The 10,970-nt window shown below is 38.6% G+C and overlaps 1 protein-coding gene across 1 annotated transcript in view; it reads right to left on the reverse strand.

Annotated features, from left to right (window-relative positions):
• INPP4B (inositol polyphosphate-4-phosphatase type II B) overlaps positions 1–10,319 on the reverse strand; it is a 613,177-nt gene extending 602,858 nt beyond the window's left edge. Inside the window, exon 1 of the mRNA XM_033135154.1 lies at positions 10,295–10,319. The gene's annotated coding sequence lies outside the window, so the exon portion shown is untranslated. The remainder of the gene's footprint in view (positions 1–10,294) is intronic.
• Between the last annotated feature and the right edge of the window lie 651 nt (positions 10,320–10,970).

Consider the following 10,970-nt stretch of genomic DNA (forward strand, 5'->3'; position numbering starts at 1 on the left):
CTCCTCTGTGCTAAACAAATCTTGATTTTTCTCCTATTGCCTCTTTCAGACTCCATGACACAATGCACATTCCTAACCTGGACCTTCTCTCTGCTGCTCCACTCAGCATGGTCTACTACTCTTCTAATGGTCCTTTTTAGGTAGTGAAGACAAAATAAAAGGAGTTGTCAGCTTGTATGTGATTACGAACAATTTTCTGCTGGAATATTTGAGAAGCTGAAATGTTTCTTTAAAGCAATACCTACACTTCACTGAATGCTGCAAATGATTAGTATAATAGTTTGGTGGTAAAATTTCTGTTTATTTGGTTCTATAAATATCATTGAAAAACATAAAGAATGATGATGACCTATTTGTAATTACGAAAGCTTGACCAAGAGTCAGGGGAGTGGAAAGTGTAAGAACAGGGTTACTTTCAGCCGATCTGTTGCAACCCTATGTTTATTTCCAGACATGCTTGGAGTCATGTGCTGACCCTTGGCCAAATCTGAATGAAATGTACTCACTAGTGATGAATGTTGTCCTCAGCTATAGTCCAAGAAAGGCCGGGGACAACCTGTGCCAGCTTATCAGCATCCTTTATAGAAAACGTACAGATGGATGACTTGTACCTGGTTTCTGTGTGTTCTCTTGGTGTCTATCACTGAGCCTTGTCATATAGCCTGGTTTGAGCTACATGGCCAGAGGGGAATAAAAGACACCTCCTCACACAGGACTCTGGTTTCCCTGAAATCAAGACAGCATGCATATATATCGGTCACTCATAATCCAAACACAAGGCCCATCGTGAGTGACTAAGAAAGGAACCTGGGAGCTATTCCAGCAAGTCTTGTTCTCTCTGATATTTGTGCTTTTTTATTTTTCTCCTGCTGTACCATCTCCTTTACTTTTATTTAAGCTTAAGTAATTATACTATGGAGAATCTCATATGTCCTTTTAGTTATCCTTCCCCGTGACAACTGATGCATTTGACATAAATTAGTTTCCTTTTGTGTTTCTCCTCCCGACCTACTTATTTGTGATGATGATCTCAACGGTAGATCGTGTTGACCAAGTATTCAGGTCAAGCATGATGCATCTTGATGGAATAAGTGACCTGAATGTGCCAAACTGTTCTGACTTTCTGTTTCTTTATAGGGTAGAGTCACAACCATAGCTTCAGTATTTAAAAAAAAAAAGTCAGACATCTCCATTGTTAAAAAAATTGGCAAAGCTTTAGTGTTCTCCACCCACAAAGCTTTGGCTTTGTTTATTTTTTAAATAGATCTAGAAACCATGAAACTGTGGTTTCTAGGGGGAAGGGAGAAGTAGAAGAGGGTAAAAAGGGTCAAATATATGGTGATGAGAGAAGAACTGACTCTGGGTGGTGAACACACAATGTGATATATAGATGATGTATTATAGAAATGTACACTTGAAACCTATATAATTTAACTAATTAATGTCACATCAATAAATTTAATAAAGATTTTAAAAAGGAAAAAAATAAATTAAAAAAAAAATAATAATATTCCTAGAAATAAATCTAAAAAAATATGTATAAGATCTTTACATAGTAAACTATAAAGCATTATTGGAGACATAAACAAATGGAGAGACATAGCATGTTTATGGATTGGAAAACTCACATCATAAATAATTCAATTCTAAATAAACAAACAAACAAACAAATAAATTACACCTAAAATGACAGTCAAAATGGAATGAGACCAGAGATCTTGGATTCTTAGATTTTATCTCTTAGTAATTGTGTAGCCTTCAAACTCTCCGGAAAAACATATTTTATCTGTAAAGTAGGGATAATAATTCCAAATTCATAATATTGTTTGAAGACTAAAAATAAGAGAACATATCGAAAGTTCTTACCAGCTAAGTGCATGGTAAATGGTAGTAGCTATTACTATCTTTGAAATCATCTAAACATATTCTTCCCTTTTGCTCTGCTTCTATCATCTATGGTCCAAGATACAACAGGTGAGTCAGAATCTACCTGCATTTGGTTCTGGGTGCTAGTGAGGAAGCTACCAGCAAATGTCCCTTAGAAATGCTTCTGTCATCCAAACAAATGTGGAGCTACATTAGGTTAAACAGGCCAACCTGCTCTAACAAGAAAACACAAAATACAATGACTCAAATAAAATAGAAATTTGATTCCCTTTTACATAACAGTCCATGAAAAGATGGCTCTACCATTTTCAACAAGGAAAATTCTATCAGAGGCTGAAGTTTGGATGCTCTGGTGTTGCTGTTTACAACTCGGCACGAAGAAGAAAGAAGAGGTGGAGTGCAAAAAAGCCTCCTTTCTAAGTCCATTACCTGGAAGTTGCAAACATCACTTCCACTCACACCCCACTGGCCAGACCATACTGACGAGGCCCATACCTTGTGGCAAGACGGGTGGAAAAACGCAGTTTTTAGCTCATGGACCACATGCCCAGATAAAAATCATGCTAAGTTCTATTAATAAAAGAAGGGGAGATTGGCAAATGACAATCACCTTTCTCTCCTACAATCTGCTTATGGGTTGGCTACTAAGGACAGCTACTTCCCAGGTCTAAATGATTCCCAGAATGCAGCAGTATAGATAAAAGAAGGGCCTCCAAAATCAGAATGTAGACATTCCAGGAGGTGTGCAAAATGATACATAATAGCATGGGAAGAAAACATTAGAATCACTTTTATTTATTTAATTTAAGAAGAAAAAGGAACTAAGCTTCACTGATAGTTAACATGTGGCTTAACACTGATTCCGAATCACATGACCTCCTAGGAGGAGTCGGAATGTCCATGGTACTTTCACTCATACTTTCCATGTATCGGACATACCACCATGTACTGCAATTCATGAGTGACTATTAGGTGAATTCACAGATTATATCATGCTAACAAAGCTAACCTTCACAAAATAAGTGCCTTGAAAAGACTCTTACACAGAAACCATAGATTAAATGCAATATTAATATAGAAAGCATAAACAAACATCAAGAAAGCAGGGTTTTTTTTATACAACACTGGTGTAATTGGCCAGTAGACCTGAAAATTTTTTATCAAAATTTTTAAATACGGCCAAAGATGCACTTCCTCTTTTGAGATCTGTATATCTTTGTGCAGAATCATTTCTATAAAGTTAGAACAATCCATTAAAAGCAAGTATCAAAATAAACTGAAATTAGACCAATCCTTTTTAATCATTGTATCACAAAATATTGATCATGGTTTTCAAAAATAAGAAAGTATATTTAACAATACAAAGCACACTTAAATAGTAACCTAGGTATCAATATTAAAAAATATGTTTTATGTCATTAATGTAGTTATTTAAAAAGATAATAATTTACTTTGTCTTTTCTATTTTGTACTTTTGTGTAGGCTTTAAGTGCACATAAAATTCTGGAAGAGAAGTGAATGTATATAATGTATCATTAATAGATAAACATTTATAGTCAAGATTTTACTGCAAAAGGAATATGGTTTTAAAAGTATGGAAACCACTCTTCCAATCCAAGGTTTCTCAACTGTGGTTTTCAAAATGCCCCTATGGCTTACCAAATGATCTACAGTTGATATGGTGATTTCAGAGGAAAAATCATTTGCATTTGTATACATTTCACAGAGATTAAATGCAATATTACCTATAAATTCCAAGGCAATTGTTTTAAGTTCTTACCAATCACTACACCACTAAGTGTGCATAAACACTATACAGATTACACTGATTAGTCACCATAATTAATATCTAGTTAACAGGCTGTAATTTAGCTCAACTAACATCTTGTTAGCATTTGTGTGCTTATTACTTGCATTTGTTATTATTGGGTTTTTATTGTTTCTATTGTACTTTATCATATAATTGCTTCTGAACTATTGCCTAATGCCAAGTTGCTAAGCCACAAGAGCAGAAAATATAGAGTTAGTTTATTGAAGCCTAAGAGTACTAAAGAAAATATTAATTTAAATATTGTAACTTATAATCATATCATTTCACTCCTCTGTGAAATGGAAACAGTAATATCCTCATGATACCACATGAAAAGTAAATAAGGTAGCAGTATGTACATGGCAAAGTCATCTTAAAATACTGCTGACTTTTCCACATAATTTCTCAAGTCTTCACTCTACTCAGCCTAGAGAAATAAGATTTAAAATATGTTTTTAATCTTCTGAAAAGACTAACCTTTTATCTTACCCTCCAGAATTAAAATTAAGGAAGATCCGCATCATCAGATGATAATGTCAAGTAGATTCAATGCATCATTCTTATAATATTTCAAGTGTCAGAATTCATCTCCTTTGGCTCCATTCCTAACATCAGCCAGAAATGATAATGTCAAAACCACCATTGCACTTTTTATCGTGGTGCACGCTGTACTTTTAATATTGCCTTCATTTCAAACTCTTATCAAATTATTGTGAATTACCAACAGCATTTGCATGAATAGGAGTAAATACATTGCCCCACTATTTGATTAAAGGCAAAATATGAGACCTTGAGACCTATTATAAGGACATAATAAAGTTCTTTTCAGAGCTTAACAATATTACCCATGTGGCATGAAGTAAAATACACTTGTCTAATACCAATCATACTTCTGGACTTTGTGTCCTTTCATCAGTGCAGATCTTAATTGAAAAGGCTGACCGAAATAAGAGATAAGCTCACTAAAATAAATGATGACTAGACAAGATCACATATTAAGAAAAATGAATTATGTGTGCTTCAATGAGCTTCGATAACAACAACAACAACAAACAACACTTACTGTATAATTGCTTGCTGATCAATAAATGTACTTCAGGTTATCAAATATTCACATCAAAATCCTACACCAAATGAATCCATGAACTAACTTACAAATTCATCCCAAAACTAACTCCCCCAAGCATACAGGATTTATGAGTCCAGGGCCATCACCTCATACTTCCATGTGTCCTTATAATTATTGTCTGTGGGATGTCTACCTTCAATACCTTATTTGAGGCAGTAACAACAAATTATCACCCAGTATATCTCTCTTTCTTCCTCTTAGTAATAACATCTACAACATTTCTGCCTGGCACGTGACCACCCAGAGGGTAGCTACATTCCCAGCCTTCTTGAACGGATGTGTGGCTAGTGACACGCTGACCGATGAGATAGGAGCAGAAATGATATCTGCAGCGTACAGGTCATCTCCAGAGAGTCAGCACCGCTTGCCCTGTACTTTCCTTGTGCCCTTTCTCATTTCCTTAGAAAAATGGAGGTGATGTGGACAGTGTTGAAAGTCACAGGTTGAGTCAAGTGTAACAGAGAAAATAAAACTCCCTCCGGACTAGGTCAGGAGCTGTGGCAAATGGGAACGAGGGAAGTGAGGATATGGGTAAAGGAAGAGTATTATTAAACATTACAAAAATAGATGCTAGCATTTTGGAGACAGTTGACACAAAGGTCTCCAAATTTCCTTTCATCATCAGCAAAACACACTTCTGCAAACATAACAGGCCACAGTTTTCTCCAAGCTCTCGTTAATGTTTGACTTCCAACAGAATGCCAGGTATAAACCACAATGAAATGCCATCTTTAACAACATAATAAGATTTAAAATCCTACAGAATGTCCACATGATGGATTAAGCTCTATATGAAATCTCTTCTATAACAATATTCTGTATAATAGTGTATATTTTGCACTTCACAGACAGCGTAACACACAGGTAGAACCAAAAATAGCATCGGAAGTCAGAAAAATAGGAAAAACATTGCCAAACACTAAATTTTTCTGGAAATGAATAACCTCATTTATTATCAAAATTAATCCCCACGCCTCCAACACAAGGATTGGAAGAAGGCTACTCACATAAGGATGGGCAGCTAGACATCAGGTCCCACCTCTCTTCTCCCTGGAGTCACCTTCTCTCTCTCTTTTTTTTTTTTTTTTGTTTTAAATTCCAATGCCACCGCTATCCTGTGCTGGGGTAGAGAATATTGTTGTTCCCCATTTAATGCTCTTGTCCAAACCACAACTCAAATTGCACTAGAACAGTTAAATAAAAATTTCATGAAAGTTGAGGATCACAAAAGGGAAATCTACTCAAAAAAGCAATATTAACCTAGATATATATGCAATGACTATAATATTTTGAAAATAATATAACCATGCATTTTTAATTCCCTATGGCTCTCTCAGGCATTGATTGCTTTAAGGGAAGAGCCTGTAATACCTAGAAAAAAAGGAATTGCTCAGATTTGAGTATTAAATCAGATTCGTTAAATTCAGAGTAAGAAAATAGCCCTGAAAGCCTGGTTTCCCTGAGCAGGAGCACACACACATTGTAATTTCTAAAAGCTTCTTTTTAAATATCAAGAAATGAAATTTAGAGGATTTTCTACATAGTAAATAATCAAGCAGAGAAATCAACATATGTACTAAGGAAAACTCCCACCCAATAACTAAGTCTATTTTTGAGTAAAGAGAAGAGAGAAAGAGAGAGTAATGCAGGATCAATAATTCCAAAGGGGTTTCCTGTCTTCCCCCTACCACTAGGACAAAATTCATCCCTGCAGACAAGTCCTTACCATATTTCCCCGAAAATAAGACGGTTTTATATTAATTTTTGCTCCAAAACACACATTAACGCTTATTTTCAGGGGATATCTTATTTTTTCATGTACAACAATCTACATTTATGTACAAAAATCTACATTTATTCAAATACAGCCATGTCATCTTCTTCTGGAACATCGTGATAACTCTCCAAACTCCGAATTCTGGCTTGAATTTCTTGCGACTCCATTTCCTGTAGAACAATGGGCCCTAATCTCTCATGTCCAGCAAAAATGAGAACTTCTTGTCCATGTAGCCTGTTCATAGTGCTTTGGCAACACAGCTGTCAGTGATTTTATCCCATGAATTCTTCACCCAAGTCACAACCTCTTGCAGGCTAGGCTTCATAAAGTTTCCATGCTGATTTCTCTCCATTCTGTTTTCAGTGTAGTCATTGATTTCCATGTGCAAATGGTCCTTGAATGGCTTGTTTATTGCAATATCAAGAGTCTGGAGATAGGCAGTCATTCCTGTGGGAATCATTATTTGATCTATTCTTCTCTCTGCAAGGAAGTTCTTCATGTCTTTAGCGCACACGGTGAGTGCTGGCTGAATCCCAGACTAGCAGACCTCTTTGGCCACCTCACAAAACAAGTGACAGCATTAAATTGACCCACTTCTTTATAACAGCTTGTGTGCACCAGGCTTTTTTGGTTTCAAGAACATAAATGTCTGAAACGCGTGCGTTCAACCTTATCTTTCTTACCCTTAGTGATAATTAGAGGGGCTTTGTTTCCATCCAAGTTGCCAAAACACAGGTAACACGTGCACTTCCATAGCCAGTGGAAGAAATGTAGATTGACGAGGCACCCCTCTGATCAATTGTCGTTTGAGATCCTTGGCCCATAAGCACTGCAGTTTCATCCACAGCAATCATGTTGGAGAGTTGGTATTCAGAAAAGTCGATGCCATCAACAAAGGACTTGAATGAAAGTGCACATTTAAAAACTTCAGTATCTTCCAGCTTGAACAGTGTTGCTGATCTTAGAGACAGTTCATATCGCTGAAGGAAGCCATCCAGCCAGTGTTGGGATGCTTTGAATTCTTCTGAGGATATTTCTAACTGTGGTGCCATTGCAAGGGCAAATGCTTGAGTATCAGCCCGGCGCACAACCAAAACCTTTGCTCTCCTGTTAGCAAGCCATTCACAGATGATGTCTGCCAGCTCAGGAAATAATGGTTGCCAATCTGATCCACACTTACGCTTCTTAGCATTTTCCTCATCCACCTGTTCACTGAGGTTATCATACTCTGCTCGCCATTTTCGGACCATTCGGAGATCCAACTTCTTCTCATTGCAGAAAGCCATAAGATTCTTGCCCCAGGAGTCCTCCACAATTCCTTTCTTGTACTCGATGGAGTAGCTCTTTCTTTATGCACTAATCTTGTGTGGGGGTCAAAATATTATTCCCTTTAAACCTACCATTAAATTAAGTGTTAATTGAAGACTTACGAGACAGGAGTGGCAACAAAAATGATGACAGTTAAGAATGATGGTCCACACAAAAGTAACAAAAAATTGCAGGCACCAAAATTCAGAAAACATTTCTTTATTCCACACGTGTACATTAAGCATGTCCATTACAACACACGACGTATTGAATTATGAAGGTTCATATTAGACACAACCACGTCCATTCGTTATTAAGTGCACACGTTATTCGTGCGTTGTGTCTGTACTCCAATTGGTCATTCGGCAATAAGTCTCGAATTCATCTGTTTACATAGGCATTTACCTCTTGTCCAAAGGCGCCCGGTTGGGTATCTAGAAATACTTAATTATAATTTATATTATAATTTATTTTAAGTATTAAAGTCAATATTATTTATTTATATTTAATTATATTGATATTATTATTTTATAATTCAATATACCCATCATGTGTTGCAACGGACATACTAAACGTGTCCATCTGGCTGATGATCTTAACTGGGGCTTATTTTTGAGGTAGGGCTTATATTACGAACATCCTGAAAAATCATGCTAGAGCTTATTTTCCAGTTAGGTCTTATTTTCAGGGAAATGTGGTAGGTAAAGCGGGGGGGTGAAGGTTGGGGGGAGTGCCTGAAATATGCAGGCTCTTTGTAGGACCTCTCAGAGCAGGAGGCATCTCTGCATTCCCTGCTGTCCAAGACTCTCAAAGAAACCTGTATCTACACAGTGCAGCTCCCAACATGGTGCCAAAGCGTAGTAATGATTGAGGGAAGTGCCAGCAGAGCCCCCGTAGTTCTAAGTGGTGAGAAGTGGATGCAGTAGTTTCCACACCCTGAGGAAGAGGGAAAGTCACTGAGGATGCTAACTGGCATGCTTGTTGCAGGGGGAGGAGAGAGTGGTCCCTTTTTTAAAGAATAAGTCCCCCTAGAGCAGATGCCCACGGTAAACAGCATCCCTGGCCATGCTGACCCAGAGGGTCAGCCACCATGGGGGACAAGTGAAGAGGCTCAGTCAGCGAGGGAGGAGTAATGAGGCCAACCTAGGTGCCCCAGCCAGAGACCTGCAGCAGAGGGGTCAGTCTGCTGCCTCACCGCCCTGAGGATACCCAAACTTATGACTTCGGGAAGCAAAGGGGAAAAAATACTTTTGACAGGATGGAAGCAGCTTTTTACAGGGAGTTTGAACTTTAAATTAAATGAATATTCACCCAAAAGAGGCTGTTGTAAAGTAGAAGACACTGGGTGGGACTTCAGTTGGCAGAGGCAAGATGTCTGCCATTACCCACCATGAACAGGAATGAGGGCTGGAGAGAGGTTGGGCTCAGATACAGGAAACAAAGTTCCATTGTTTGCACAGTCTTATTTGTGACTGTTCAATTTCAACCCTGTGACATAAAGAGCATGGGTTAATAATTTTCAGCTTACATGCTACAGAAAATGTGGTCACCTCCTCAGACCATGACGGGCAGTGCTTGGCTGCCGGCCTCTCTCTTTGACCACTGGCTGTCCTGTACTCTCTCTGGCACAGTGGCTAAGGGCATTGGTTTTGGAGCCAGGCGGATTTGGGTCCAAACTCTGGCTATACCACTTACCAGCTGTTTGATCCTGAGTGACCTTAATTCACCCAAACCTTAGATTCTTCATGTTCAAATTGAAGATAATAACTGGGCTTGCCGACCAGGATTGTTCTAAGTGAAATTCTACATGTAAAGGGCTTGACAGAATGTGTGTCACGCAGTAAGAGCTAATGTTAGTGTGTGTGTGTGTGTGTGTGTGTGTGTGTGTGTGTGTGTCTGTGCATTTCCCACAAAAATGCCCTAAAATATTTTCGAACTGTGCAGGATTTATGTAGCCTGGCACTAAGGCCTCTAATACCTTCATGATCTCTTGAAGGTGATCTGCTTTCAGTCTGGCGATTCTTCAAATACAGAGATGCACTCAAGGACTGTTGCAGGTCTGCACACTCTGCAGGCCATGGCTTGTGTGCAGTGTGGCTGGTGTTCAAGGTGAGGCCGTGATGTATTCAGGCACTGTGTAAGAACATTTATCACTAGGACTAACAAAGTCTCAAACTTACTGAGCAACTTTACTATGTGCTTCCTGATGTTCTAAATGCTCCACCTTATTAACTCATATAATCTCACCAAAACCCTCCTCAGTGAAGACCATTATGATTACCATTTTACAGATGAGGAAATTGAGGCAAGTGGGGGTAAATAACTTCCCCAAGGTCATGAGAGCTGGGATTTGAAACCGAGCAGTCTGGCTTAATTCACCCACCTCATATCCACTTCACATTCTGCTCCGGAAATGTTTCTTCTCTTCACTTTGTGTCATCTTAGCTCCTGTCTATGAAGTTTTCCCTTCCTCATCGAGAAGGCTGCTTCTTTCTACCCTCTTCTTCCTCTACCTTTTTCCTAACCTTGCTGTGCCAGCAGCACTGCCAGCCAATGAGGACATCGCTTCTTTGAGTAAATGAACCAATTAAATTCCATCTATATTAATTGTCGGGTCTGGGTCTTTTCAGAATTAAAAAGGCATGCGCTCTGAGACTTCTTTGGTTACAGTTGAGTACACTGAGTACACAGCTGCCCCAAACAGCTGAGCCAGCCACATATCCCCATGGGGATGACTCATAAACAAATCCAGAGGTGCAGATAGATGTAACTTGATCCTGAAGTTCAGGGGCGGCCTGGGGATTTGCTCGAGCTCCTCCCTTTCAGTGGACTCCATGCAGGTCTCTGCAGTGCTGCCCAGATGGCTCTGGCCACTACAGTTTGTTTTCAAGGCCATCGTGGTGATCAAGTGGGCACCTGGAGCTAAAACAGACTTGCCTCATGGATTCTGAGGAACCAGAACAGTGCTATTTTGCATATCTGCACGACAGTTAGTGTGCTTTATTTATTATAACTTGTAGAGACACCATAGACTGTGACTGGAATGTTTCAGTACAGAT

This window comes from Rhinolophus ferrumequinum, chromosome 18 (genome assembly GCF_004115265.2).
Source record: "Rhinolophus ferrumequinum isolate MPI-CBG mRhiFer1 chromosome 18, mRhiFer1_v1.p, whole genome shotgun sequence".
Lineage (NCBI taxonomy): Eukaryota > Metazoa > Chordata > Mammalia > Chiroptera > Rhinolophidae > Rhinolophus > Rhinolophus ferrumequinum.